The sequence below is a fragment of the Acomys minous genome (genome assembly GCF_964271855.1).
Source record: "Acomys minous genome assembly, chromosome: 4".
Classification (NCBI taxonomy): Eukaryota; Metazoa; Chordata; class Mammalia; order Rodentia; family Muridae; genus Acomys; species Acomys minous.
In genome coordinates, this window is record NC_140486.1 from 103,145,983 (window position 1) to 103,170,923 (window position 24,941).

At 42.4% G+C, this 24,941-nt stretch overlaps 1 long non-coding RNA gene and 1 pseudogene across 2 annotated transcripts; one reads left to right on the top strand and one right to left on the bottom strand.

Annotated features, from left to right (window-relative positions):
- The first annotated feature begins 49 nt into the window (after window positions 1–49).
- Window positions 50–3,549, top strand: LOC311596295 (small ribosomal subunit protein eS6-like; annotated as a pseudogene). Its single transcript has 2 exons — window positions 50–127; window positions 2,719–3,549. The product of its transcript is annotated as a small ribosomal subunit protein eS6-like (transcript).
- A 135-nt stretch (window positions 3,550–3,684) lies between these two features.
- On the bottom strand, window positions 3,685–7,881 carry LOC311595924. The gene is made up of 3 exons (XR_014778621.1): window positions 7,613–7,881; window positions 6,287–6,381; window positions 3,685–5,606 (listed from the first exon to the last, which is right to left on the bottom strand). It is a non-coding gene; the product is annotated as an uncharacterized lncRNA (long non-coding RNA).
- Window positions 7,882–24,941: the final 17,060 nt, after the last annotated feature.

Consider the following 24,941-nt stretch of genomic DNA (forward strand, 5'->3'; position numbering starts at 1 on the left):
TATTTGCTCTCCTTTTTACAGGTTTGGGAAACAAGCGTGAGACCTACAGATGAAGTCATTGACGCCACAGTCCACAGTTGAGAGCCCCAAAGAAGTGAAATTGACTATCATTTGGGGTTTCCCTACCGTATTCTAAAATGGCCTGGAATCCACATCAAGATCTCGTTTCTTTCAGGCAAGAAGAGCGATAAGTAAAGGCTACTTACTAGGAGACCTCTTCATTCATTAAAAACTGGAATAGCAAAGTTGAACACATAAACTTCTTTTCAATAAAAGGGACCCCTTTGGCACAAAATAAACACATTTTGCTCTAAACACAGCCCTATTTTTAACGTTAATGTTTAATATTATTAATTTTTACCTTTAATTATGTTATTTTTAATGTTCTTTAGTACAACTCTACAAAAGAGCCTAAAATTCCACAATTCTATAAAACGCCTAGCTTTTTATTTCCAGTCTAGGCTCCCAATCTGTGTAAAGTCCATTTTCCTATTACTTGGATGATATTTATATCTGCTTCTTGTCTTTCCCTTTCTAATAGTCCGATCTCTTTTTACTCCCTAAAATCTCTATTGATCAGAATCAAGAGTTTCATTTTTCTGACTTCTGAACGTGTTAACTCCTTGCTCTGAACACCTCTCACACGTCTAAGAAAGATGCGTTAGGCTCAATCGTAGTGTCTTCAGAATGTATTTACAACTTTAAATGGACAGAAGCAAGGTTCAAAGTCAGTAATATGGGAAACTTCCCAGGCTAATCACATTAGATTTCTATAGGAACTAGAAAGCAGAGAAAACAGTAAACAATAAAAGGAAATAAACAGTGCTTAGATATTAGACATTTTCACATTGTAAATTACATATATACAATTTGGCAAATATTTATTGAGACTTTCTGCCTGACATAAAGACAGAAAGCTATGACCTGGTCACCCACCCAGAAGCTCAAGAAAGGCAAGGAAGAAAAGTGCAGACACATACCCTGGGGCAGTAAAAAAACACCAGTGAAAAAGAAAACAAGGAATTAAACTTAATTAAGTAGAGCCCCTGGTAAGAGGGAAAGACCCCCATTCCTCTTATTGAAAGCTATTCACCATGATTAGTTTTAATTCTTTCATAGCTTTAGAATACAGTCTTGATGGTTGTCGCATATGTTAGTAGCAGGAGGGAAAAACATGAGTCCTGTTCTTAGTTGTTTCCTCACCCTGGACAAAGTCACTTCTTCAGGGGGAGGGGGGTCTTCCTTGAATTTATTATAACACTGGAATAATATTTGTTCTGCCATCTTCATCATCCTGAAAGAAGCAAATCAAGCAATCTATACTAAAAGAGCAAATTGTTAACTGATTGGCAAAAACAAGACCACACAAGAGCATCTCCCCATTCATTCTCTTGACATCGTTGACCTCTTGTGTATGTTTCTGACCGTGTCCTTGAAGAGGCCAATGGAAAGCAAGCTTGAATCTTAAAAATGAGAGAGCCATCATCCACAAAGAGCTAGCCAATCACTAGGGCTATTGCAGACAGACTGACAGTAAGACTATGTAAATACCGTAACGATTACATTTTCATATCTTATTTCACACACCACCTAAAGAAAGCCTGGGGACCCCGAGGTCACATCAACACATCTGCTAAGTCTCATATATATATTTGTTCAACCTTGAATGTACTCCAGTTTGATTCTGTTCTATGTGGTTTGTTCGTTGTGACAATTTACTACTTCTAATAAGTCTCTACCCCTTGCCCAAACCTCGGCCTTTCTCATGGCCTCTTAAGGACTAATAAAGCTGATTCACATTGGACTGACTCCAGCTAAGGGTTTGTACACCCCAGTGGGAACATTGGCCGTAAGAAGAAATTCCAAGGAGGTTAAATTATTGGATTAATATACTAAGTATTTTCTACACAGTCACTTTTGGTAGAGAAAATTAGCCGAGAAGGTTAACCTACTAACACATACGAAGACCTGCAAGCGTTTTACTTGAAGTCTGGGAACTTTGAGAACAGGAAGCTGGCAATAATATGAAATTGAGTTAGGACGGTTGGAAGCAGAGAAATCAGTCTGGAAGGTTCTGGAACTAGCCCACTGTAGACCAGAAACAGTGATCCTGCAAAAATCTCAGTTACGGAGAGATGGAATGTTATATTTCTAGAATCATCTTAGACCCCTTATAAAAACGGCCATTTACTCTGACCCTTTACATCTGACCCTGTTACCTGTGGACAATCACTTAAACTGCCCTCTAGCCTCCACTGACCCTAAAGCTAGGAATGACAAGATAATGTCTGGAACCTTCTTTCCCTGCTGCAGCCAGCCTACACAGTGCCCACAAAATGCTTTTCTTGACTACACCGTATGCGACCTTCTTTGTTTCTTTGCTTTAGAGCAGCAGGTGACTCCAGGTAGCTGGAATCTAGGATTCCAAGTCAGCACCCCTCATGTTTGGTTTAGAGGAAACCATTTCTTTCTTTCTTTCTTTTTTTTTAATGCAGCATTGCTGTTTTATCTAACTACCATACCTACTCTTAACCAAAGACTTGAGACCTTGAAAAGAAGGAATCCATGTGAGGGCTGGAGAAGCCGCTAAGTGGTAGAGGGATTCTTAGCATGTGCAGAGCGCTGGGCTCCTTCCACAACCATGCAGAAATGGGAGAGTGAATGAATGAGGACAGAAGAAAATGGCCTATTGTGGCTCTTTTTTGCGGTGTCTCTTAGGTGGTCAACTGTGTCAAGAGGAAGCTGAGTATCTCCTTCTCTGCCATCAGCTGTCAGAAGCTCATGCATGTGGATGATGAACGTGAGCATCTTAAGTTCTATGAGAAGCGTACAGCCACAGAAGTAGCTGATGATGCCCTGGGCTAAGAGTGGAAGGGTTAAGTGGTCCAGATCAGCGGTGAGAATGACAAACAAGGTTTTCCCATGAAGCAAGGTGTTTTGACCTATAGCAGAGTGCGCCTGCTGTTGAGTAAGGGGCATTCTTGTTGTAGACCAAGGAGAACTGGAGAGAGGATGTACAAGTCTGTTCGTGGATGCATTGTGGATGACAATCTGATTGTTCTCAACTTGGTTATTGTAAAAAAAAAAATGGAGAAAAGGATATTCCTGGACTGACAGACACTACTGTGACTTGTTGGCTGGGACCTAAAAGAGCCAGCAGAATCCAAAAGCTCTTTAATCTCTCTAAAGAAGATGATGTCTGCCAATATGCTGTCAGAAAGCCCTTAAACGAAGAAGAGGCCCAGGACCAAAGCATCCAAGATTCAGCGTCTTGTCATGTAATGTGTCCTGCAACACAAATGCTGACGCGTAGCTCTGAAGGAACAGCATACTAAGAAAAACAAGGAGGAGGCTGCAGAATACGCTAAACTTTTGGCCAAGAGAATGAAGAAAGCCAAAGAAAAGCGCCAGGAACAGATTGCCAAGAGACGTAGGCTGCCCTCGCTGAGAGCTTCTACTTCTAGGTCTGAGTCCAGTCAAAAATAAGTCTTTAAGAGTAACAAAGAATCATACCTTGAAAAGAAAAGAAGATGGTCTATCGGACAAAATCAGAGGTAAAAAAACAGGAGGATCTATGGGCTATGAGAAATCCATCATTTCTACATTGGTTGTAAGACTATGCAATAAGGTAGATAACTTGTTCATTAATGTATACTTATGCAAACAAGAAAATATAGTCTGGGTATGTGTATATGTTGTTCAAAGTCTTTCTTCCTTTTTTGTTTTTTGTTTTTTGTTTTTTTCAAGACAGGGTTTCTCTGTGTAGCCTTGGCTGTCCTGGACTTGCCTCATAGACCAGTCTGGCCTCTGAACTCACAGAGAGCTGCCTGCTTCTGCCTACCCAAGTGCTGGGATTAGAGGCATGCAGAACCATGCCCAGCTTTTGAATTTCTAAATATTGATTGTGAAGTACAGATAAATGATAGACACACTGGGAGAGTGTTGGAGTGTTTCTATTGCTGCAACAGGACACCGTGACCAAAAAGCAAGTTGAGAAGGAAAAGGTTTATTGTGCTTACATTTCCACACTGTAGTCCATCATTGAAGGAAGTCAGGGTGGGAACCTAGAGGCAGGAGCTCACGTAGAGGCCATGTAGAGGGGTGCTGCTTACTGGCTTGCTCAGCCTGCCTTCTTAGAGAACCCCAAACCACCAACCCAGTAGTGACACCACCCACATGAGCTAGGTCCTTCCCCATCAACCACTAATTAAGAAAAGTGTTCTACAGGCTGTTCCACAGCCCGATCTTACGGGCGCATTGTCACAATTATGATTCCCTTCTCTAATATGACTATAGTTTGTGCTGTTGACATAAATCCAGCCAAGACAGAGGGTGTTGAAATGATGAGCGCAAATTAGCAATGGAAGAGAGAGGCTAAAGGTAAACAACTTTGGAAAGTCAATGACATTGAAGGCCTAGAAGCTGACACATCTAGAAGAAGATAAGCGTGCTTCATTAGGTTTAGCAAATAGACTGAGCGAGAAGACAGTCCGAAAGTGGAAAATGTGTTCAAACAAGTAATTAATGTTCTAGGAGTACATGTGGACGCAAACAGTAGAATTCATAGCGTGGATACAGTGGTTCATGGAGTAATGAGATGATATTAAGGCAAATGCTTCTCTTATAAGTGTTTATTAAGGATGCTATACATTCATTTGTGGATTCATATATGCATATATACAAAGTGTTAGGAATCATGGCACATACTTATAATCCCAATGCTAGGAGGGAGAGAAGGAGGAGGATTTTTTAAAGCCGGAGGCCAGCCTGGACAACATGTAAGACCAAGAAAGAAAGAGAGATCTTTTGAGAGTTGTTTATGTTTTGCATGATAAGTGCCTCCCACTTGAATGCTTGGTCTCTAGTTGGTGGCACTATCTGGGAAGGCTTAGGAGGTGTGGCCTTGTTGGAGGAAGCAAGAAACTAGAGGGTGGGTGTTGAGAGTAAAAGACCAGCACCATTTCTAGTTCACTCTGTTTTGTGCTTACAGTTCAAGATGAACGCTCTTAGCTTCCTGCTCTTGCCATCATGGACTCTTAATCCTCTGGATGAGTCTAACATCTTTTTTCTCTAAGTTGCCTTGGTCATGTTGCTTTATCACAGCAATAGAAAGGTAACTAATACCAGGGTCTACTCTACAGTGAAAGGCTACGGTAAAAGGGATATTCCTGCCCTCAAAGAGTTGTCAGTCTTGATCTACAATAATGACCTACCTGCAAAATACTCAGGTACAACAGTGGTACCAAAGTTATGGGAGTAACCAACCACTATCTGATTAGCATTAAGGCCCATTCCATGGAACCCACGCTTGACAATGCCTACGTGGCAACAAACAAGATTAGATAGGATACAGACCTAGGGAAAAATAAAATACTATTGTTCTGCTAAATGAATGTAGCAATAAAATGACTCCTAACAACATTCTGCCATATGCACAGATTAGTGTCTTGTCCAGCCACCACCAGAGACGCTTCCCTTTGTAGTGGATGGGCACAAATACAGATACCCACAATTGGACAATGTGCTGAGAGCGAGAGGAGACCTTGGAACACTCAGTCTTCAGTGAGATGTGTCCATCAAGTCTTCCCCTCATGGTTCAGGTAGCTCTGTGGAAGAGGAGGAGACAGAAAGAATGTAAGAGCCAGTAGGGGTGGGAAGACAAGTAGAATAAGACATTCTAGAGACATAACAGAGACTGGGGGCATGCGGAGGTTTAAGCTAGAGGGGGTCCCTGAGCTCAGAGGGGAAGGCCATGGACACAAGTGTCCATCTCTAACCCAGAAGATAGCTCTAATTGATAACTGCTTACAAAGGAAAGGCTAGTTTTCTTCAACAGAGTCTCACTGGATACACAAACTACACTTAAGGGAGGTCTTGTGCCTACCAGTAGGTGGCCAACACAAAATGAACTCAATGGTATTTTTGTCTGCTTTTGTTGTTATTGATGTTTAGTTGGTTGGGTTTGTTGTTGTTGTTTTTACCTTACATATCTTTTGCTTATATATTATGTTTTACTAACTTTGTTTTTATGAATTTTCTGTATGTGTGTGTATATTTGTCTCCTTGCCTGTGTGCTTTCTAAAGAGAAAGAAAAAGAAAGGGGTTGGATTTGGGCTGGTGGGGGAAGTCTGGGAGGAATTAGGGGAGGGGAAACCACAGTCAGAATATATCGTATGAAGAACATACTGAATTAAAAAAAATAGAGCTGGCAGTCTCAAAGCAGAAAAAGTTAATAACACAAAAGGAATTAATAAAATGTATAAGGTATTAGATGAAGGTGCCTTACCATTATTGAAGACAGTAGTGGGCCAGGAGACAGTCGCCATTGTTCACAAGTCTGCCTCACTATGCTTAGGACAGGGAGCTGCGATTTTAAGCAGGCTTATTGGAGGAAAAAAAATTTACTAATCAGAGTTGAGTGAAGATCTGAACACTGAGTGATGGATAGCAAGCTACAGGAAAACTGAGGGAGAACGGTCCAGGCTGAGAGAAAACCAGCAAGTGCAAAGGCCCTGCATGGGGAGTGGGCCGGCCGTATTTTGGTAACAATGGGAAAGGGCAGAGTGGTCGCAACACCATGAACCTTTGTAAAGATTGGTTCAGGCTTTTAGTCTGAATGAGGCAGGAAGCTTTGGCAAACTTTGGCAGAAGTGACATTTAATCTGTGTTGGATCACTCTAGTTGTGGAAAGCAAAGGTGAAAGAAGTAGGCAGATCCTGGACGGGACTTGCAGTGCATGCCAGGGCAAGAGGAGAAAGATGTCACTCAGAGCTTCTGCGTTGGGTGGATGAATAAGGAGGAGAATATGCATGTGTGCTTTGGGTATAGGCAGAGACCCTCCACAACTCACGTGCCAACCTTTCCCCTCCTTTCATGTTCCGGTGCTCCAGTCATGACTTTTCAGGAGAAAAGAATGACAAGGCAAGCCTAGGTCAAGGTAGCCCCACGGTACAGTTCTGGACAAAATGTTTCTCCAGTTGTCAACATAACTACATGCAGAGCTGAGAAGCATCTGTCCCCAAGGGCAAGGCAACAAAGGGGAACAGCGGCAACGTGAGCAAAGAGATGTCAGGCCTTCTCAGCTTGTTAGTCCTTCACTAGACCTCTGCAAGCCCAGCTGAAGAGTCAGTTTTTTTTTTTTAAATCAAAAGTGGCCTTTATGACCCTAAACAGTAACTGGACAACTGTTACCACAACCTACACAGTAGGGGTATAATGTATGGCAAAGTCAGCGGGAAACTAACAGTGCCTCAGCCAGCTGTGTAACCTCCAGATGTAGCCATTTTCAAGTCACCTGAAAGCTAGTGAAGTTAGATGTGTGTTTACACTATTTTACCATAAGTAACATACAGGGAGAGAGATGTAGTATAATGTGATTAGTGACACCAGGGAGAAAGGCAAGGAAAACTGAGGGGACACAGAGAGGGGACAGAGTCCTCCTCCTCAAGTCTGGTCTACACATACCTTCCGCTAAGAGTCAAAATTTCCTGAGTAATTAGCAGACTTTGGTATAAAGAAATAACGTTCCTTTTATACAGAGATATTTTAAGCGAGAGTGTTAAAATAGCAATGAACCATGCTCAAGGCCTAGGCGCACATGATGTCCAAATACCTTTTTTTCTTTCCCAGGTAAAACTCTCCTGTCTTCTGGGACTCTCACAAACAAGTCTATTAACTTCATTTGTGGTGAAAACATATCTTGGGGCCTGGAGAGATGGCTCAGAGGTTAAGAGCACTGTCTATTCTTCCAAAGGTCCTGAGTTCAATTCCCAGCAACCACATGGTGATTCCCAGTCATCTATAATGAGATCTGGTGCCCTCTTCTGGAGTGCAGGCATACATGCAGGCAGAATACTGTGTGGGTGTATGTGTGTGTATGTATGTATGTATGTATGTATGTATGTATGTATGTATGTATGTATATTTAAAACAAAACAAAACAAAACATATCCTAACTACCTTGTGGAGCCTTTGTGACATAGGATTTTATCTCATCAGCCATGATTCTGTCCAATGCACCTGAGGCACCACATTTAAATTCCTTAGCAACCATTTAGACTTAAGTGCAGAGGCCACTAAAATGATGCCAATAGTTATTGTAGAGGTATTTAAGGGCAGTTCTGTACACCTACAATAGGACATGTACTATCCTTTCCCTTAATCACTTTTCTATGAACCCCAGGCTCAAATCTTCTTCAAGACCCCCTCTTAATAACTCCAGATCTGGCCTGGATGGATCAGCAATTAAGAGCGCTTGATACTCTTCCAGAGGATCTGAGTTAGGTTCCTGTTGAGAAATTTTAATCCAGTAACATGGCTGCTCTAGCAAGGGATCACATCTAAAGACCTTCTAGGTCTATGAGATCTGGGTGGAATACGGAGATGCCCTGGATTACAGTAAGATCTAGAAGGAATACACACACACCCTTAGTACACCCTTTTAATCCCAAATAATGGAGGTGAGTTTGTAGAAGGAAGCATCCATGTTTGAAAGGGATGTCTAATTGAGGGGTACACAAACAGATGAATCAGAAAAAGATTTGGAACCTTCAGTTTAAAGGTTACCACAAAACTTCTAGATTGTCTATAAATTGAGTCTGTGTGCTCACTTAGGGGTCACTATTTTGGAAAGAGTGGCGATTCATACATGCTGGAATTTCAGCAGAATAAATGCTCTTTGCTTTTCCATACTAAATGGGTTGGAAGTGTGTCAGATTATACAAGGGAATTCAGGATTGGCTATTGGTTTGAAAACTTTTTTTAGTTACTGGGGATTTTGCTGAGTCAGTGAAGTTTAGCTTCTACTCAGATGTTGACTATAAATTTGATTGGTTAGGACCAGTTGGGTTCTTTTCAGGGAATAACAAGGACATAAAGTAATATAAATACAGTTTTCAGTCGACCTGACTTGTAAGCTGATTGGCTTCCCATGTGTGGCTTATTCAAGAATCATTTTCCTGAATCCTGAGAAACAGGAACTCAGGCCTAGTCAGGCAGGGTGGAGAACTAAAGCCTGTCATGGAGTCAGATTAGTCAAACAGTCTGGGGTCTCTGAGAGGTCTCTCGGGGTCTCTGGGGTTTATAGGTCCCCTCAAGCAAATGCAATTGTCTTATGTATAGATATACATGTACATATATATTAGTTAGGGTTCTCTAGAGAGAGAGAAATGATGAGCATTTACATAGGACACAGAATCTTCCTGTCCATCACCCATTGGAGAGATCTTATCCACATATTTTTCCCCAATTTCCCAATAATGTTCTTTCCAAGTCCCTGACCATCCAGCCAATCCATTGACTACATGCCATGAATCAGTGAATAGCTGCACATCTGGCCATTTCCCTTCCAAACAAAATGAGTGAGCATCTGTCCTGTCCAAAATTCTACCCACTGTGAAGATTTATCTTCACTGGTGTCTTTCTGGGTGGTCTCAGGAAGTGGCTTTAATGTTGCAGCTGTCTACTTCCACGTCATGCCTACATAACATGCAGAAGCTTCAGTAAAGTAGTCCCTTGTTTTCTCTTCCTCAGTCATTCATTCATAGGTCACACCCATGACGTCGTAGATGCATGCTTGGCAGCAGACCATGGAAACAGAAACAACAGAAACCTAGACATTTGGGATTCTTCTTCTTCTTCTTCTTCTTCTTCTTCTTCTTCTTCTTCTTCTTCTTCTTCTTCTTCTTCTTCTTCTTCCTCCTCCTCCTCCTCCTCCTCCTCCTCCTCCTCTTCCTCCTCCTCCTCCTCCTCCTTCTCCTCCTCCTCCTCCTCCTTCTTCATTTTCTGAGATAGGGTTTCTCTCGGTATCCCTGGTTGTCCTGGAACTCAATCTGTAGACCAGGACGAACTCAATCTCAGAGACCCACCTGCCTTTGCTTCCAAAGTGCTGCGGTTAAACCATGTGCCAGCATGTGGGCAACTTCTACATCTCACTTGCTTGTGTTTGTAAATGATGGTAGAGCCTTGCTCCAAAATCCCAAAGGTCTCTCCCATGATTCACCTATAGTGGCTTACCAAGGGCTTCAAATGCATCCATGCTACTGACACCTTGTCCTATTGCTGTGAAGAGACATTATGACCAAGGCAACTCTCATATAAGAAAGCATTGGATTGGGGGCTTGATTATAGCTTCAGAAGTTTAGTCCATTATCATCATGGCGGGAAGTGTAGCAGCAGGCATGGCAGGCATGGTGCTGGAAAAGTAATTAAGAGCTACATGCTGATCTACAGGCAGAGAGAGGTGAGGGGAAGACTGTGCCTGGCATGGGCTTTTGAGGCCTCTAAGCCCATCCTCAGTGAAACACTTCCTCTAACAAGGCCACACCTACTCCAACAAGGGCACACCTCCTAATTCTATCAAAAACTCAGTTAAGTAGTGACTCCAATTGCAGCTGCTTGTACCAGCTGTGGTGTCCTTACCTGTACAGATTAACATAACTCCTGGCACATGGTATGCAGCTATCAACCCTAGCAAATGCCTTTTTCTCAGCACTTGTTCCCTGAAGACTAAGCATTCAAATATATGAGCCTGTGGAGGCTGTTCTTATTTTAACCGCTAGACTCCAATACCATCCAATCTGCTGGATCATATAGTCCAAGTGGCAGAGCAGCCTGGACCTGTTGAAAGCCTTCTCCTTTTCCAGGACCTACAGAAAGCAAGCAGCTTTCTGAATCACTTGGTATATGGGCCAGAGTAATACAACCAAGTGAGCAAGGTGCTTTCTCCAGAATCCAAATAGGTGTACTAAATGTGTTCTTTCTAGGTGATGGGAAGGGCCAGGTGCAATAACTTATCTTTCACCTTAGAAGGAATAACTCTGCATGCTCTATACCACTGGACTCCTAAGAATTTCACTGAGGTAGAAGGCCCATGACTTTTGATTGGATATATTTCCTATCCTTTGATTAGCAAAAGTGTTAGCAACAAGTCCAAAGTGGTTGTTTCCTCCACTTGGCCCAATCACCATAATGTCATCAATATGGTGGGCCGATGTGATATTTTGTGGAAGAGATGATCAAGAAGCGATCAAGATCCCTCTTAAATTATGACACAGGGCAGGAGAGTTAATATGTCCTTGAGGTAAAAATGGAAAGATATACATCTGTCCTTGCCAACTGAAAGCAAATAGCTTCTGAACAGGTACTGAGAAAAAAGGCATTTGCTAGGATCAATAGCTGCATACCATGTACCAGGAGATGCATTAATCTGTTCGGGTAATGACAGCACAGCTGGTATAAGCAGCTGCAATTGGAGTCACTATTTGACTGAGTTTTTGATAGCCAGCTGTCATTCTCCATGATCCATCTGTCTTCTGCACTGGCTAGATGTGAGAGTTAAAGGGACATGTGTTGGGGACCACCATCCTTGCTTCTTTCAAGTCCTTGATGGTGTCACCAATTCCTGCAGTTTCTCCATGGATGAGATACTGTTTTTGAGTCACTATTTTCCTTGGCAGAGGCAACTCTAAAGGCTTCCATTAGTCTTTCCAACCATAATAGCCCCCACACATTTGTCAGAGAACCAATGTGAGAATTTTACCAAGTTCTAAGTCGCTCTATCACGATTATAAATTCATCTATCCCAATTATAAATTCTGGGACTCAGGAAATAACCACAAAACAAGTTTGGAGAGCCACTGGACCTACTTATGCCGAAACTCCATGAGCCCCTATTTTAATTGGAGGGCCACAGTGTTTCTTGGAGTCTACCAGAATCAGTGTCAGTTCAGAACCAGCATCCAGTAGACCCCAGAAAGTCTGATTGTTTTCCTTTCCCCAGGGTATAGCTACCCTTGTAAAAGGCTGTAGGTCCCTTTGGGGAAGGACCGGAGAAAGGCTAACAGTAAAACTCTTAGGCATTTTGTCAAGGTCCTTGCTCAGGGGAACCTGGCTCTCCGTTCATTCAAGGGGTTCTGGGTCTGCACACTGGCTCAAGTCTAGAAATTGGTTCTCTGGCTGAGATTTCCTTTTGCTATGATCTATCCAATGTGGCCCTTCTTTCATTTGTTTGAGAAATTTCCTGCTTACACAGATCAAACAGAAACACAGTAGGCTTCTTATCTATTTCATGCCTGGAAACACCATGATGGGTTCACCAGCACCGAAGGTCCACACAGGTCACAACATAATTAATAATAAATCATTTTTAAAATAGAAAAGACTCTTAAATTCTTCTTCATACTTCTGAAAAGTAAAGTCAAGACTCCTGGCTTTGTCTGAGCAGAAGTCTCTGGGAAGAAGACCTCTGGCTGCTACAGGGTCTCAGGCTGTGTCCCACGGCTGCTAATACCATGACTCTGCTCTGCTTGATTCTGGGAACTTGATGAGGAATTCATAAGCTGGAGCTTTTCCTCAATAACAATGACAAAGTAGGGGACCTTCATGATGGAAATATGTATTTGAACTTATACCTTTCAAAACTATGTGACAAAAATGAGAAAAAAAGCAAGCAAATAAATAAAAACCATGAGTATAGCATGTTTGAGGATCTATGTTCAGTCTCTGGTTCCTAAGTATAACAACAACAACAACAACAACAACAACAACAACAACATTTATTAGAGGAAGAGAAATCAGTGTCATATTTTTTGGACTATAAATACACCCAGTTTTTAGAGTAAACCAAGAAAATCAGTAAAAATAGCAATTGGACCATGAAGTGCACCCTAATTTACCTCCCATTTGGGGAGAGAAAGTGCATCTTATGGCACAAAAAATACCGTATGTGTCAAGGCCAAAAAGACTTTAGAAGTAAGCTCTATCTGTAGGAGAGCTCGGAGATGCCTGTGCAGCTCTAAAGAGTGAGAGAAGCCGCTCAGCTAGGGTACTGAAGTGAGTCTACTCAAATACACTGCTGTAGACTTTTGTCATAATCCTTAGAGCGTGATAAGCCACTGACATTTTAGTTTAGGGATTTACTCACCAGATTTGTTCTATTGAGCGGCAGGATGGATGCAGTAAGTGCAGGTCCAGGAAGAAGGCTTGATAGCTGCAATTCTCTCTTTGTTTTTCTGACTCACGAACACCATAGATGGGCAGGTGATGGAAGTGGGAGACTCACCTTGGGACTCACTATATCGGAGGTCTCTGTGGAACTTGTTAGTTGACATACTTTAGAAAGCTGCTCTAGATTTATGTTTGGGGGCCCACACTCACAAACCCCAGGACTTGAGACATGTAAGCCAACCCAGACAGGCTACAGAATGAGACTTTGTCTCAAAAAGGGTAAGTAAATCTTACTGGCATTGCAAATTTGGCCCAGGGCAAGAAGAAGGTTAAAGTGGAGTTCCAGGAGAAAGCAGCCAAATAGCGCGAAAGCCAAAAATAGGGTGTGAAAATACGATCCACCATTTTTCACATTTTGGTTGAGGTCATTTGAAAACCAAAGAGTGACTTTGGAATGAACAGTGCTGTCCTCAGAATCACTGGTGATACTGGCTAGGATGTTTTGGCGGAGTGGTGTCAGCAGAAGCCAGCCTGGAGGAAGAAGAGTGCCAGAGAGTGTTCAGATCCATTTGAAGTTGATGACCGTGAGTTTATAGAGACCGCGGAGACATGTCATTTAACTGTAGCAGCACAGCAGGCCTTGCACAGGCACATATACAAAAGGCAGATGGCTCCACTCATCCAGGACATGCCAGGAAAAGAAGAGTCAAGAGAATTTGGCAAGTGTGATGGACTTGATGGGCCATGGAAGCTAAGCAGGAAAGGGAGAGTGCAAAGGCAAGACGGAGGATGTCAATCAACTGTGAGGACAAGGACAGTTATGAGCTACAGGAGATGGTTGCTAGGGCAGGGCCATTTGGGGCATTGCTATTGCAAGCATAACCAAAGTCTGAGAAGCTGACAGGGAGGGCGTGGAGATCACCTGGGCGTCCAGGACTCTGTCAGTGCTTGCTGTGTGCTTTGCTGATAGGATCAACTTGCACTTCCCAAAAGTCCCCGCTGAACAGCAATTATATAGCGCACATGGGATTTAAATTGATAGTAATTTTACCAATGATGCAGCCCAGCATGAAATTTCAGTTCAAGTAATATATAAACTAGGAGTTTCTTTTTTTTTAATTTTTATTTATTATTATGTATCCAGAGCATCAGGTCATATTATAGATGCCTGTGAGCTACCATGTGGTTGCTGGGAATTGAACTCATGACCTCTGGAAGAGCAGTCAATGCTGTTAACCACTGAGCCATCTCTCCAGCCCCATGAACTAGGAGTTTCTTAAAGGTAAACGTACTGTACTGGTGTTCTGTTTAAAATCTTGGACTGCCCTTTTCATTGCGGTTGTCACTTTGGTTCCTCTAGGTGTTTAAAGAGTTTAAAACAAAGACAAATCATCTCTGGCTTTGCCACCTTTTACCGTAAGTCCGTGGCTGAGATGTGAGCAATTGAGGAGTATTCCTTTGGCAAAGATTTTTTTTTAATTTAATGTCTTCAGTTTGGGTTTCTAGTCTGAACTTTTCTTTTTTTTCAGCCACCCACCATTTATTACAGAGTTCTCAGCTGGTATTAGGACTCCACTTTTTCTTCAACAGCCTCTCCATCCTATTGGTGTCAGTCACGGACTGCCTGGATTTTCAAGTATTTGCTGCTGCCTGCCTCTTCCTGGCCAGCCACACTGAGCTATTGTGGCTTATCTTGTTTGTGTCAGCCATCTGTCCTGACGGAGTTAGGGACTACTGCTCAGCTCTGGCATCTGTCACAGCCCACCATGGGCTCATCGGCTTCTTCTTCTTCTTCCTCCTTCTCTTCTTCCTCCTCTTCCTCCTGATCATCATCATCATCATCATCATCATCATCATCATCATCATCATCATCGGCATTGCTCAGAACTCAGACTCCTGCTTCTTGCTTTCCCACCAACAAAATACCATCATGAATCTGTCCCAAGACAAAGCATATAGGTCTCACATTGTTTTCCAATGCAGAGGCTGTTAACTCCTAACTCTTGAGATGAAGCAAGTCTCTCTGAAGCAAACAAACAAAAATGTACTGAGGCCTTATAAATACTATCAAGAAAGGCAGGGTGTGGTGGCGCACGCCTTTAATCCCAGCACTCGGGAGGCAGAGGCAGGTGGATCGCTGTGAGTTCGAGGCCAGCCTGGTCTACAAAGTGAGTCCAGGACAGCCAAGGCTAACACAGAGAGACCCTGTCTTGAAAAACCAAAACCAAAACCAAAGAAAATAAAAATAAATAAATAAATAAATAAACAAACAAACAAATACTATCAAGATAAGGGCAATACTTAAACAGAGCTATACTTAAATAAGATTTTATTCTTGTCTTTTAAAGAGCTGCCTAAGCTAGGAAGATGACAAAGGACCTATAGTCGACAGAAGGTAAGTGTAAGTTGGCAAATGCCTATGGCACAAATTCATTTACAGCCTGGTTCTCCCCCACCAAAATTCCATGCTTGCAAAGATGTGAAAAGGGAAAAGATAGGGATGGATAAAAGGAGAGCATCTAGGCCATTAGGCCTCACTGGGATAAAGGGATGAAGTTTAGGAAGGTCCCATGGCACATAGATTAGTCTCTGTGCATTCTTTTTTTAAATTTGATTTTTTGTTTTTCTTGTTTTTTTTTTTTTTTTTTTTTTTTTTGAGAAAGAGTTTCTCTGTGTAATAGTTCTGGCTGTCTTGGATTTGCTTTATAGATATGACTGGCTTTGAATTTACCGAGATCCCCTTGCCCCTGCTTCCTAAGTGCTGAGTTTAACGGCTTGTGCCGCAACACCTGGCCTTCTCTGTGTTTTCTTTATGGAATGGGTGCATGAAGTTGTTCTACAAAAATTCTTTTTAATTAATTTATTCAGATTATAAGTCAATTGTTATCCCATCACTTGTATCCTCCCGGTCCTCTCTCCCTCCCCCTATTCCTTTCCCCTAGGTCTATGTCCAAGGGGGACCTCCTCCCCCACTTTATGGTCACAGGCTATCAAGTCTCATCTTGGTAGCCCGCCTATTCTTTCTTTGAGTGCCACCAGGTCTCCTCACCAAGGGGAGGTCGTCAAATCTTAAGCATCTTCTCAAAGACAGACTTAGTTGAAGGAGGTGTGCCCTCAGAACACACTGCCACTAGGGTGCAGCAAAGGTTGCTCATCCGGGCATCAGCTAGCTAGGATTTCAAAGTTCAAGTGCTCTTTTCTCTCTCTCACTACAACCCAGGAGGGGCATTTTACACTTAGCCTGTTTTTCATATGCAGAAGTAGATTCCTGATGCAGCCACAGGTACCAGGATTGACACTGTACCTCCTAGTGCTAACGTTTGTGCTTGGATAATTAAGAACAGAGCTAATGGTGATGAGACACCAGCTTAGAGCTTTCAGCTATAAAGAAGTACCTATTGGCATCTTAAATTTTTGTATGCAACATTGATTTTTATGGTTTTTTTTAATGTGGAGAAACTATTTAATTTTTTGGATTGGGAAGAGGCATAATTAAACACACTAATTTTAACTTGCATCTAATTTTAGATGAAATACAAAAATGTGTTTTGAAAATTTAATAAAACAGTATATAAAGTAATTCAAGTAGGCTTGGTGTGTGTGCTTCTGTGTGTGTATGTGTGTGTGTATGTACGTGTTCAGACATGCACAGTATTTTGGAGATGTATTGTGGACAGCGAGTCTACATGTTTACACAGTTGACCTTATGTCTTCCTAATTATTCCACCTCCTTGCCCATTTTGAAATGCACTCATCTTATAGTGCATGACGGCAAGGCCAGACAATACTCAGTTGAAATTTCAGAGAGAAGTTTACCATATAGTTTCCAATACACGATCAAAGCTAGAAGAGCATCCAGAAGCATCCTTTCCTTTTCAAAAGATTTAGGCTATTCTTTTCCTTCAAAAAGAGGGCCAAGTTCAATGTTAGGTGAGATAGCAGTGGTAATTATAGAGGCGGCCTTTGGACCTCTCCAGAACACTCCACTGAGATGCTTGCTCCATTCTTATAGTGACTCAGCCTTTTCTTGCCTTGTGCTTGTTTCCATCTGCCAATGGTGACCAGGCAGTTTTCAACAAGGAGGACCATGTCTGCTCTGACCAGAATTTTCGAAAGGCTGAGGAAACAAGAGTAATATAAAAATGAAGGAACTGGATTAGATCTGAAAGGTTTATTCATTCAACAAGCTTTTACAGAACAGATACTATGTAACTTACATTAAATTGCCTCTGAAAACATTAAGATAAAGGGGTAGAGTTCAGAGAAAAAAAAAGTTAAGCAAAATAAGAAAACCCTTCCCAAACATATCTGTGAAGACAGAGTCAACATTATGCAAAGTGGATGTCAGTTGCTTGCCAAAACCCTTTTTCTTCTGGCTTCCTTGTGTAAGGATGTCGTGGTGAGGGTGAGACACTCACAGATAGTCCCAGTGGTCGTCCCTGTGTAGAAGTAACTAGCTTTGTATGGTTTGTCTCACATTGTAACAAAGTTGGTAGATAGAACAGTAATGCACTGCAGAAATGGGGGGGCGGGGACAGGGGAGAGGGGCGGGAAGGGCTGTCACTTTCCCTCTCTCTTGCATCAGTAGCTCAGAAAGTGTCAGACACAACTCTGTGAAACAGACCTGCAGGGAAGTCCCAGGGATCAGAAATTGGCTTCCAGCCAACAGCCATGAAAGCAAGCTTGGAAACAGACTCCAACCTTTTTGTTTTATTCTTTGAGTCAGGCTTTCTCTGTGTAGCTTTCCTTGGTTGTCCTGGAACTCACTCTGTAGACCAGGCTGGCCTTGAACTCAGAGCTCCCCTGCCTCTGTCTTCTGAGTGCTGGGATTAAAGGCCTGTACCACCTCCACCCAGCCTGACTACGTTCATATCCAGTCTTTTAGGGCATCCTAGACCTTTTCACCTGCCATCTCTTTTTGCCTGAGAATTTTTCATGTAACATTGGCTATATATAGGTATATAAAATTACTGTACACAGTGAACACTTACCAATACTCCATTAATTAAAATAATTCTTTGGTACATGTGTAATTTATTAAGAGTAAAAGAAAATTTACTGATCAGAAAAATTCATTTGTTTGTTTTTACATAAAAAATTAAATGTTGGCTGAATATTCAATACTGCAGGACATGCAAAGAGTAAGGCAAAATAAGAAAATCCCTCCCAAAGATACTTATATGCTAAAGACAATTCAGCATTACACAAGATGGATATAGAACATTTAATGTCGTTCAGACTTAATCAATAGTTTGATTTCATAGTTCCATTGCTGAGAATTTCACTCCACACAAAGACATAGCACAAAATGTAAGAAGTGTATTTTAGGTCATTTGAGAAACCATTGGAAATTCTGTTCTAATTCCCAGCCAAAGTTAAGTTAACAAACGTTTAAGCGAAATTCAAGTCAGCAACTCAAACTGCTGTTTTAAAAGTGAAACGTTCTGACACAGAGGAATCCAAAGACAGACGAATTTGACTCTCACATGGTGAGGAATTATAGCAGGAAATGATTACAAGCCTTTGTTTCCCATAATCAAGCCACCACGTTTCTAAAACAGTAGAAGACAGTGCATACTGTAAGAGCACTGTGACTCATTCCAGCCAATAGCCTTTACTGGGAGCCCATGTCCTTCACGGAGCATCTGTTAGCATTGCCTGGCGTGACGACATGCACAGGGCAAAGTGCACACGTTGTATACTCAGGATTGAGGCCCGGGTGAAGTTTTATGATACAACACAGGGGAGCAATACTAGAAACACCTTAGGTGCATTACATAGAAACACATTAGGTGCATCTTGATCTAATTCTTTGACATTGCATGCCCAGAAAACTTTTACTACTGCTAAAGTATCCACGCCCCGCCATAGGAGGTTAGACAACCCAGGTTGGGCTGTCAGGCACTGCGGAATAAGCTGTCACGTAGGTGCCGACAGCTCGCACTCCCACCTCTGGAGGCGCCATGAGCCAAGTCTTTATTTAAGCCTCTCTTGGACTTGGGACTCATAGAAACTGTGAAGTGATAAATGTGTGTCCCTTTAGGCTTCTAAATCTGGAAGAACTTTGTTACACAGGTAGTATGGGCTTGAAATGATGTCAGACCAGGAACACACAGAGGGCACAGGGTCCAGAGGCATTCTTACAAGTACTCATGGTTTATTTACAGTCAACATGACTGACTCTGGTCTAACCAGTTTTGCTTAATTCACAACTGATGTTGGGGACACAAATCAAACTTAGCAGTGGGCAGGGAAAGCAAGTCCTCATTTTCTGTTCTTTTGTTTGTTTGTTTGTTTTTTGAGACAGGGTCTCTCTCTGTGTTGCCTTGGCTGTCCTGGACTTGCTTTGTAGACCAGGCTGGCCTTGAACTCACAGTGATCTGCCTGCCTCAGCCTCCCAAGTGCTGGGATTAAAGGCATGCACCACCACACCCAGCTTCATTTTCTGTTCTTAACTACTGGCCTATTTTCCACTTTTACTAATTCTGAAAATCTTCCTCTGTTTAAAGATAATATTGATGAACTGACTACTAACTAGGGCCACAATGTCTTAACTTTATTTAATTGCATAAGTGAGGGCTTTACAGCAATGAATTACGCAGGTAATAACCTAGTAAAAAAGAACATTTTAATAATACTTCACTATTTATTTATCTTTCCCCTTCTATGTGTGTGTAATTATGTCTGAGTAATTCATGGACAAGCATAAGAAGCATTATTCATAGTTCAAACAGCTATGTTTTCTTTTCAGTACTGATAAAAAAAGAAAAGCCAATGATGTACATTACAGCCAGTGACTTTTTAAAAAATTGAAACAGGGTCTCTCTAGGTAGCCTGGAGAGACCTTGTGCCTACAACCCTTCTGTCCAGTTCTCTGAGTGCTGGCATTCCCCATGCCCAGCTAAATGAGATTGTGACTGGGTATAGAAATCCAGTTTTGTGTAGTATCTTTTTAGAAGGATTTGCAAGGAGTCATTTGAGCCCCAAGTGTGGTTTACTGGAAAAACTATTTAATGGTGCCAATCTTGGGAAACAAAGAAGCATATAGAAACCTGTAGGAATAGCCGTTACAAAGTTGAAAGGGTGGTTTAACATGGGGTCAGACATTTTAATACTGCTTGTTTTTCCAGGGTGCTCATAATGCTGATGTGGGGTGTTTGTGAGAGAGACATACACACACACACACACACACACACAGAGAGAGAGAGAGAGAGAGAGAGAGAGAGAGAGAGAGAGAGAGAAAACCAGAGAGACAGATAGACCGACCAACAGACAGACAGGCAGACACACACACACACACACACACACACACACACACACACACACACACACGAAAGGGGCATGGGGGGGGAAGAGGGGGGGATTTGGCAAACAACTATTGATCCCTTACACATTATTTCCAACCCCCAAGAATGCTTTCCAGTAATCACCCATGTGCTCAGGCCAGACTCCTTAAAGTTCCCTTACCTTCTTTATTTCAAAACGTAATATCACACACTTAACATGTCAACAAATCTTGCCAATAAAAAAAAAAAACAAATGAAAAGCAATAACAACAATAAAATTTTAAATGTGCGCAGAAATCCAGCTACCCTTTGTGTAGCCAGGCCCGAATCCTTTGTCATTTCTCTTGCATTGCTCATGCCTGTTCAACTGGAGCCTCTGTTTCCGTTCTTGCCTCCTGCAGTCTACAGAACAGCCAGGCAGTGACCCTTTAAAAAGTGAGTCTACTCAAAATCCACCCCTACTCTGAGTTCCAAAGGGAACCGAAGTTGGATACCCTACAAGGGCAGCCCGTGCTTTTAATGATAGAGCTGTCTCTCCAGCTCCATTATTTCTATTTCTAATGGACACTTACGCAGCCTGTGGGGTGGGGTGTGGCGCTGCAGTTCATGCACCGAGCACAAAGGAACAGATTAGGGTAGTGAGCCCGTCTGTCATCACAGGCATTGGTTATTTCTTTGTGCGGGGAACGCTGACAGTCCTTCCAAAGAGCTAGCTTGAACGACTCAACTTATGGCCAACTGTAGTTATTTTACGGCAACAGAACTCTGGGCTCTCCTGTTCTCTCTCAGCTACACCCCTGTTGGACTAGAGTTTCTGATCCAGCCTGAATCCGGTCAGCTCAATAGAGTGATATTTGACACGCAGAGCTGGATTGTTGAGCGCTGGTAGTGGTGAAACAGACCAGGTATGGGGAAAGCTCTCCCATACATCAACAGCCTTTAGTCATCTTTCACACTTTTTTGCCTAAGATTATCAGTGGGAGACCTGCCAATGACCTTTGACCACAGTGGGCTCAACTTATAGCCTTTACAACCATGGTATCTTTTGAAGAAGTAAAAAGATTGGAATTAAGCTCAGACATGAACTTAAGTGGGAAAACTGTGCTGGTGAGAGACCCAGGGCAGGACCTCTCTCTAGACGTCATCCTTCCTGCGGCAGCTCTTGCGTTCCTCTGGTTCAACCAGTGGATAATTCCCAGGGGCAACAGGCACCACCTACGGAGGTTATTTCTGCCGAATGGGCTTGCACTTGTCTTTTCCTGTCAGGGTTTGGACTTCCTGGATCTGACTGAATAGAAAGGTATTAGAAAGTGTGTGTTTGGCAATGAGTGAGGTGGGCACTGTGCTGTGTGAGTCTACTGGAGCACAGGGTGTCCTTTTTAGCCTTCTGGAGGGAGTGTCCCGACAGGTAGAAACCAGGGAACCCTGCGCCCCGGGGAAATGACGCTATTGCATCATAGCCTTACAGAACACCTGACGAACAAGTGTATCTCCCCTAGGGAGTCGTTGATCACAATCACTGTGGGAATGGGAAGAGGAAAATTTGACAAATTGTTTTAGAAGTTCAGTATTCTTATTGCTATTCTAATGGAAAATGCTGAAATTAGGCCTGGAAAGATCTTCTTGAGGATACAAACTATGAAAATATGTAACAGCCATGACCTCAGAAATGAGATTGTCAGACTATTACCAAAGGAAAAAGTAAACAGGAGGAGTGACAATTGTTGGCTTCACGTACTAGATAGAAGTTCAGGCCATGTCTGAGAAAGCTGCCTGACATGGGCAAAGTCTTTTGTGTCTGAATGTGTACATATTTAAAGTGTGTAAGATAGTTAAAAAGCTCCCTACATGGGCCTCTGGCTCAGTGACAGAGTGCTTACCTGGCAGGCATGAGACCCTGGCTTCACACCAACTGTGGCACTACCTAAACCAAGTCAAGCCAAACAAACACCAAACCAAGCCAAACAAACACAAAGGTCCCTATAAGACCCACACAGCAAAATCCACATGCCTCCTTGAGAATAGACTTTGATAAAAGGCCAGAGCCTGATAAATAGTAGAAACCGTACTGCTTTATGTATGGGATTTTCTGTTGGATGTAAGTTCAGGAAATTAAGAAATGACCATGATTGATAGGAGAAAGAAAATACAGAGATTGAGTCTTTAGGCAGAAGAGAGAAAAGAGAGGAAAAGAAAGGAGAGAGAGTTGAGTTGCAGACCCTAAAACTACAGGAAAGGGATAAGGGCTTCAGTGGTTTTAGCGCCTTTTAGAATAGTTTCAGCGGTTGGGGAATCCCACAAACCCTAAAATAGAGCAGTTCTCGACCTGTGGACTGCAACCTCACTGGGGCAGGACAATCCTTTCACAGGGGTTGCAGATCAGATGTTTACATTCTGGCTTGTAACACTAGCAGAGTCACAGGAACAAGGTAGCAACAAAATAATTTTATGGCTGTTGGTCAGCGCATCACAAGGAACTGTATGTAGTAAAGGGTCTGGGCAGCCCCAGGGTGGTGGAGAAGCCCTGCCACAGTAGCGTGTAGAAGCCTGAGGATGTGCCAGGTCCAGATGAAACTCCAATTTATAATAACTGATAGGGAAAAACATTTCTTTTGTACAAAAGAAGTTATATATTAACATTTTGGTGCCTGGGTTATTAAAACTAAAGCTTTCTATGCCATTTCACGATGAGCATTCTTATCACTCATTAGTTAAAAAAATATATATAAAGGAGCACTCATTGCCTGTAGTTAGGGCTACGGTTGACACACTTCGGTAGGCCTCCTGCCATTGTGGGAGCTCTAAGCCCAGGGGACTTTGGGGTGTTCAATCACGGTCACGGGGCGGATGGATTTGTGTTACTTTATCTAGATTCTCATTGGTTTTCTGTGAGAAATGACACAACGTGCATCTGTAAGACTAGATTGGTCCTTTGAGAACCAGAGCGGAGGCCTCAGCCTTGCACAGGAGCTCACAAACTGAATTAATCGATCGTCTCAATGATTTATATAGCTACCACTTATAATGCACTCCAAGAACAAAATCTAAACATTTATTTCTGACAAATATAACATTTTGGTTTATCTGAAATTAAAGAAAAATAAGCTAGGGAAATAAAAAAAGCACACCATACTTGCAGGAGCGAGGCTTAGATTCTTCACAGTCTCTGAAAGGAAACAACTACAATCATCACATAAAATGCCCACGCACTGTCTTGGTTAGGGTTCTGGGTGCTTCCATATCATAGTTCGTCAACAAAGGAAGTCAGGGCAGGAACCTGGAGGCAGGAACTGATGCAGAGGCCATGGAGGGGTGCTGCTTACTGGGGTACTTGTTCCATATGGCTTGCCCAACCTCCTTTCTCATAAAACTCAGGACCACCAGCCCAGGGATGGCCCCACCCACATTGAGTTAGGCCTTACCCCATCAATTACTAATTAAGAAAGTCACCTACAGCCTAATCTTATAGACACAGTTTTTTCAACTTAGGCCTCCTCCTCTTAGACTACTGTAGCTTGGGTCAAGTTGACGTAAAACTAGTCAGTACATGCACTTACTGAAAATTATTTCTATCAGCTGCATATTTGGACATGCAGAGGTAAATGTATGAGGCTTATTTTTGTAGTTAATTTTGCTTTTTTTCCCCCAAACTTTAAATACAATCCCTGAGATGTATTCTTTTTCCTTTTTCCTTTGTTCTTTTCTATCTCCAGCTAACAAGATACAAAATCGCAAGTGCTATGATATGATTGTCTATAAATTACTGCAGGTACAAATACATTATTTCAAAATATATATACAACTTGCATCCAAGTTGATAACATGAATCAGGCTTTTATTTGATCAGAGCAGAGCCAATGTAAATGAGAATATCAAAGTGACATATATGGTAAGTCAAACAATAAATAAAACCTGAAATTAGATTGCTAAATCATATGCAAATCTGGCTAGAGCGTCTATAAGGCAATAGACCCAGACTTGCAGAGCTAGCTCTTCTTCCTGTCAGAGATTATTTGTAGTCACAAGTCTCTAGTTTAAATAGGTAACTTCACAGGCCCTAAGTGACAGTCACAAGTACATAAGGTATACTGCCGATGGACCCAAAGTAGACTTATTTACAGTATATTAAAAGATATCTGGAGAGCTGGCCCAACCCCTCACAGGCTGCAGCACCTGGGAAGCTGCAGGATTTCCACGCCACAGGGCAGTAACAGATGACGCGGAGGACTCCCGGTGAAGAGACAGGAGTGATGGTGCCACAGAAGCCAGAGGTCTCAGGCCAGACTGACATCTCACCTCAGTGAACATTTGCAACTGAGGGTGTGCGGACAGAGGGATAGACTGTGGGACACTCTGTGACTCGCTACAGCTTCCATGATGAGAAGTTTGCTATGCTTTGTTTTTTGTTGAGGTGGTGGTTTGTTTATTTCTGTCTGTTTTATTTGGGGGAAGGTTGTAAGGGAGAAGGGCAGATATGAGGGGACAGGGAGGTGAGCGGGACTGGGGTGCACCATGTGAAACTGACAAGGAATCAATAAAAAGTTCTAAAAAAAAAAAAAGATAACATAGTTGGAGCCAAGGAGATGGCCCACTCAGTCAGGTGCTGTCTGGAGAGCCACTACCATGAAAGGTGGGCATGGGGTGTGAACCTGCCGTCCTTGTGCTGGTGGCGTTGGGACAGGCTGTTCCTCTGAGTCTGCTCAACAGTCG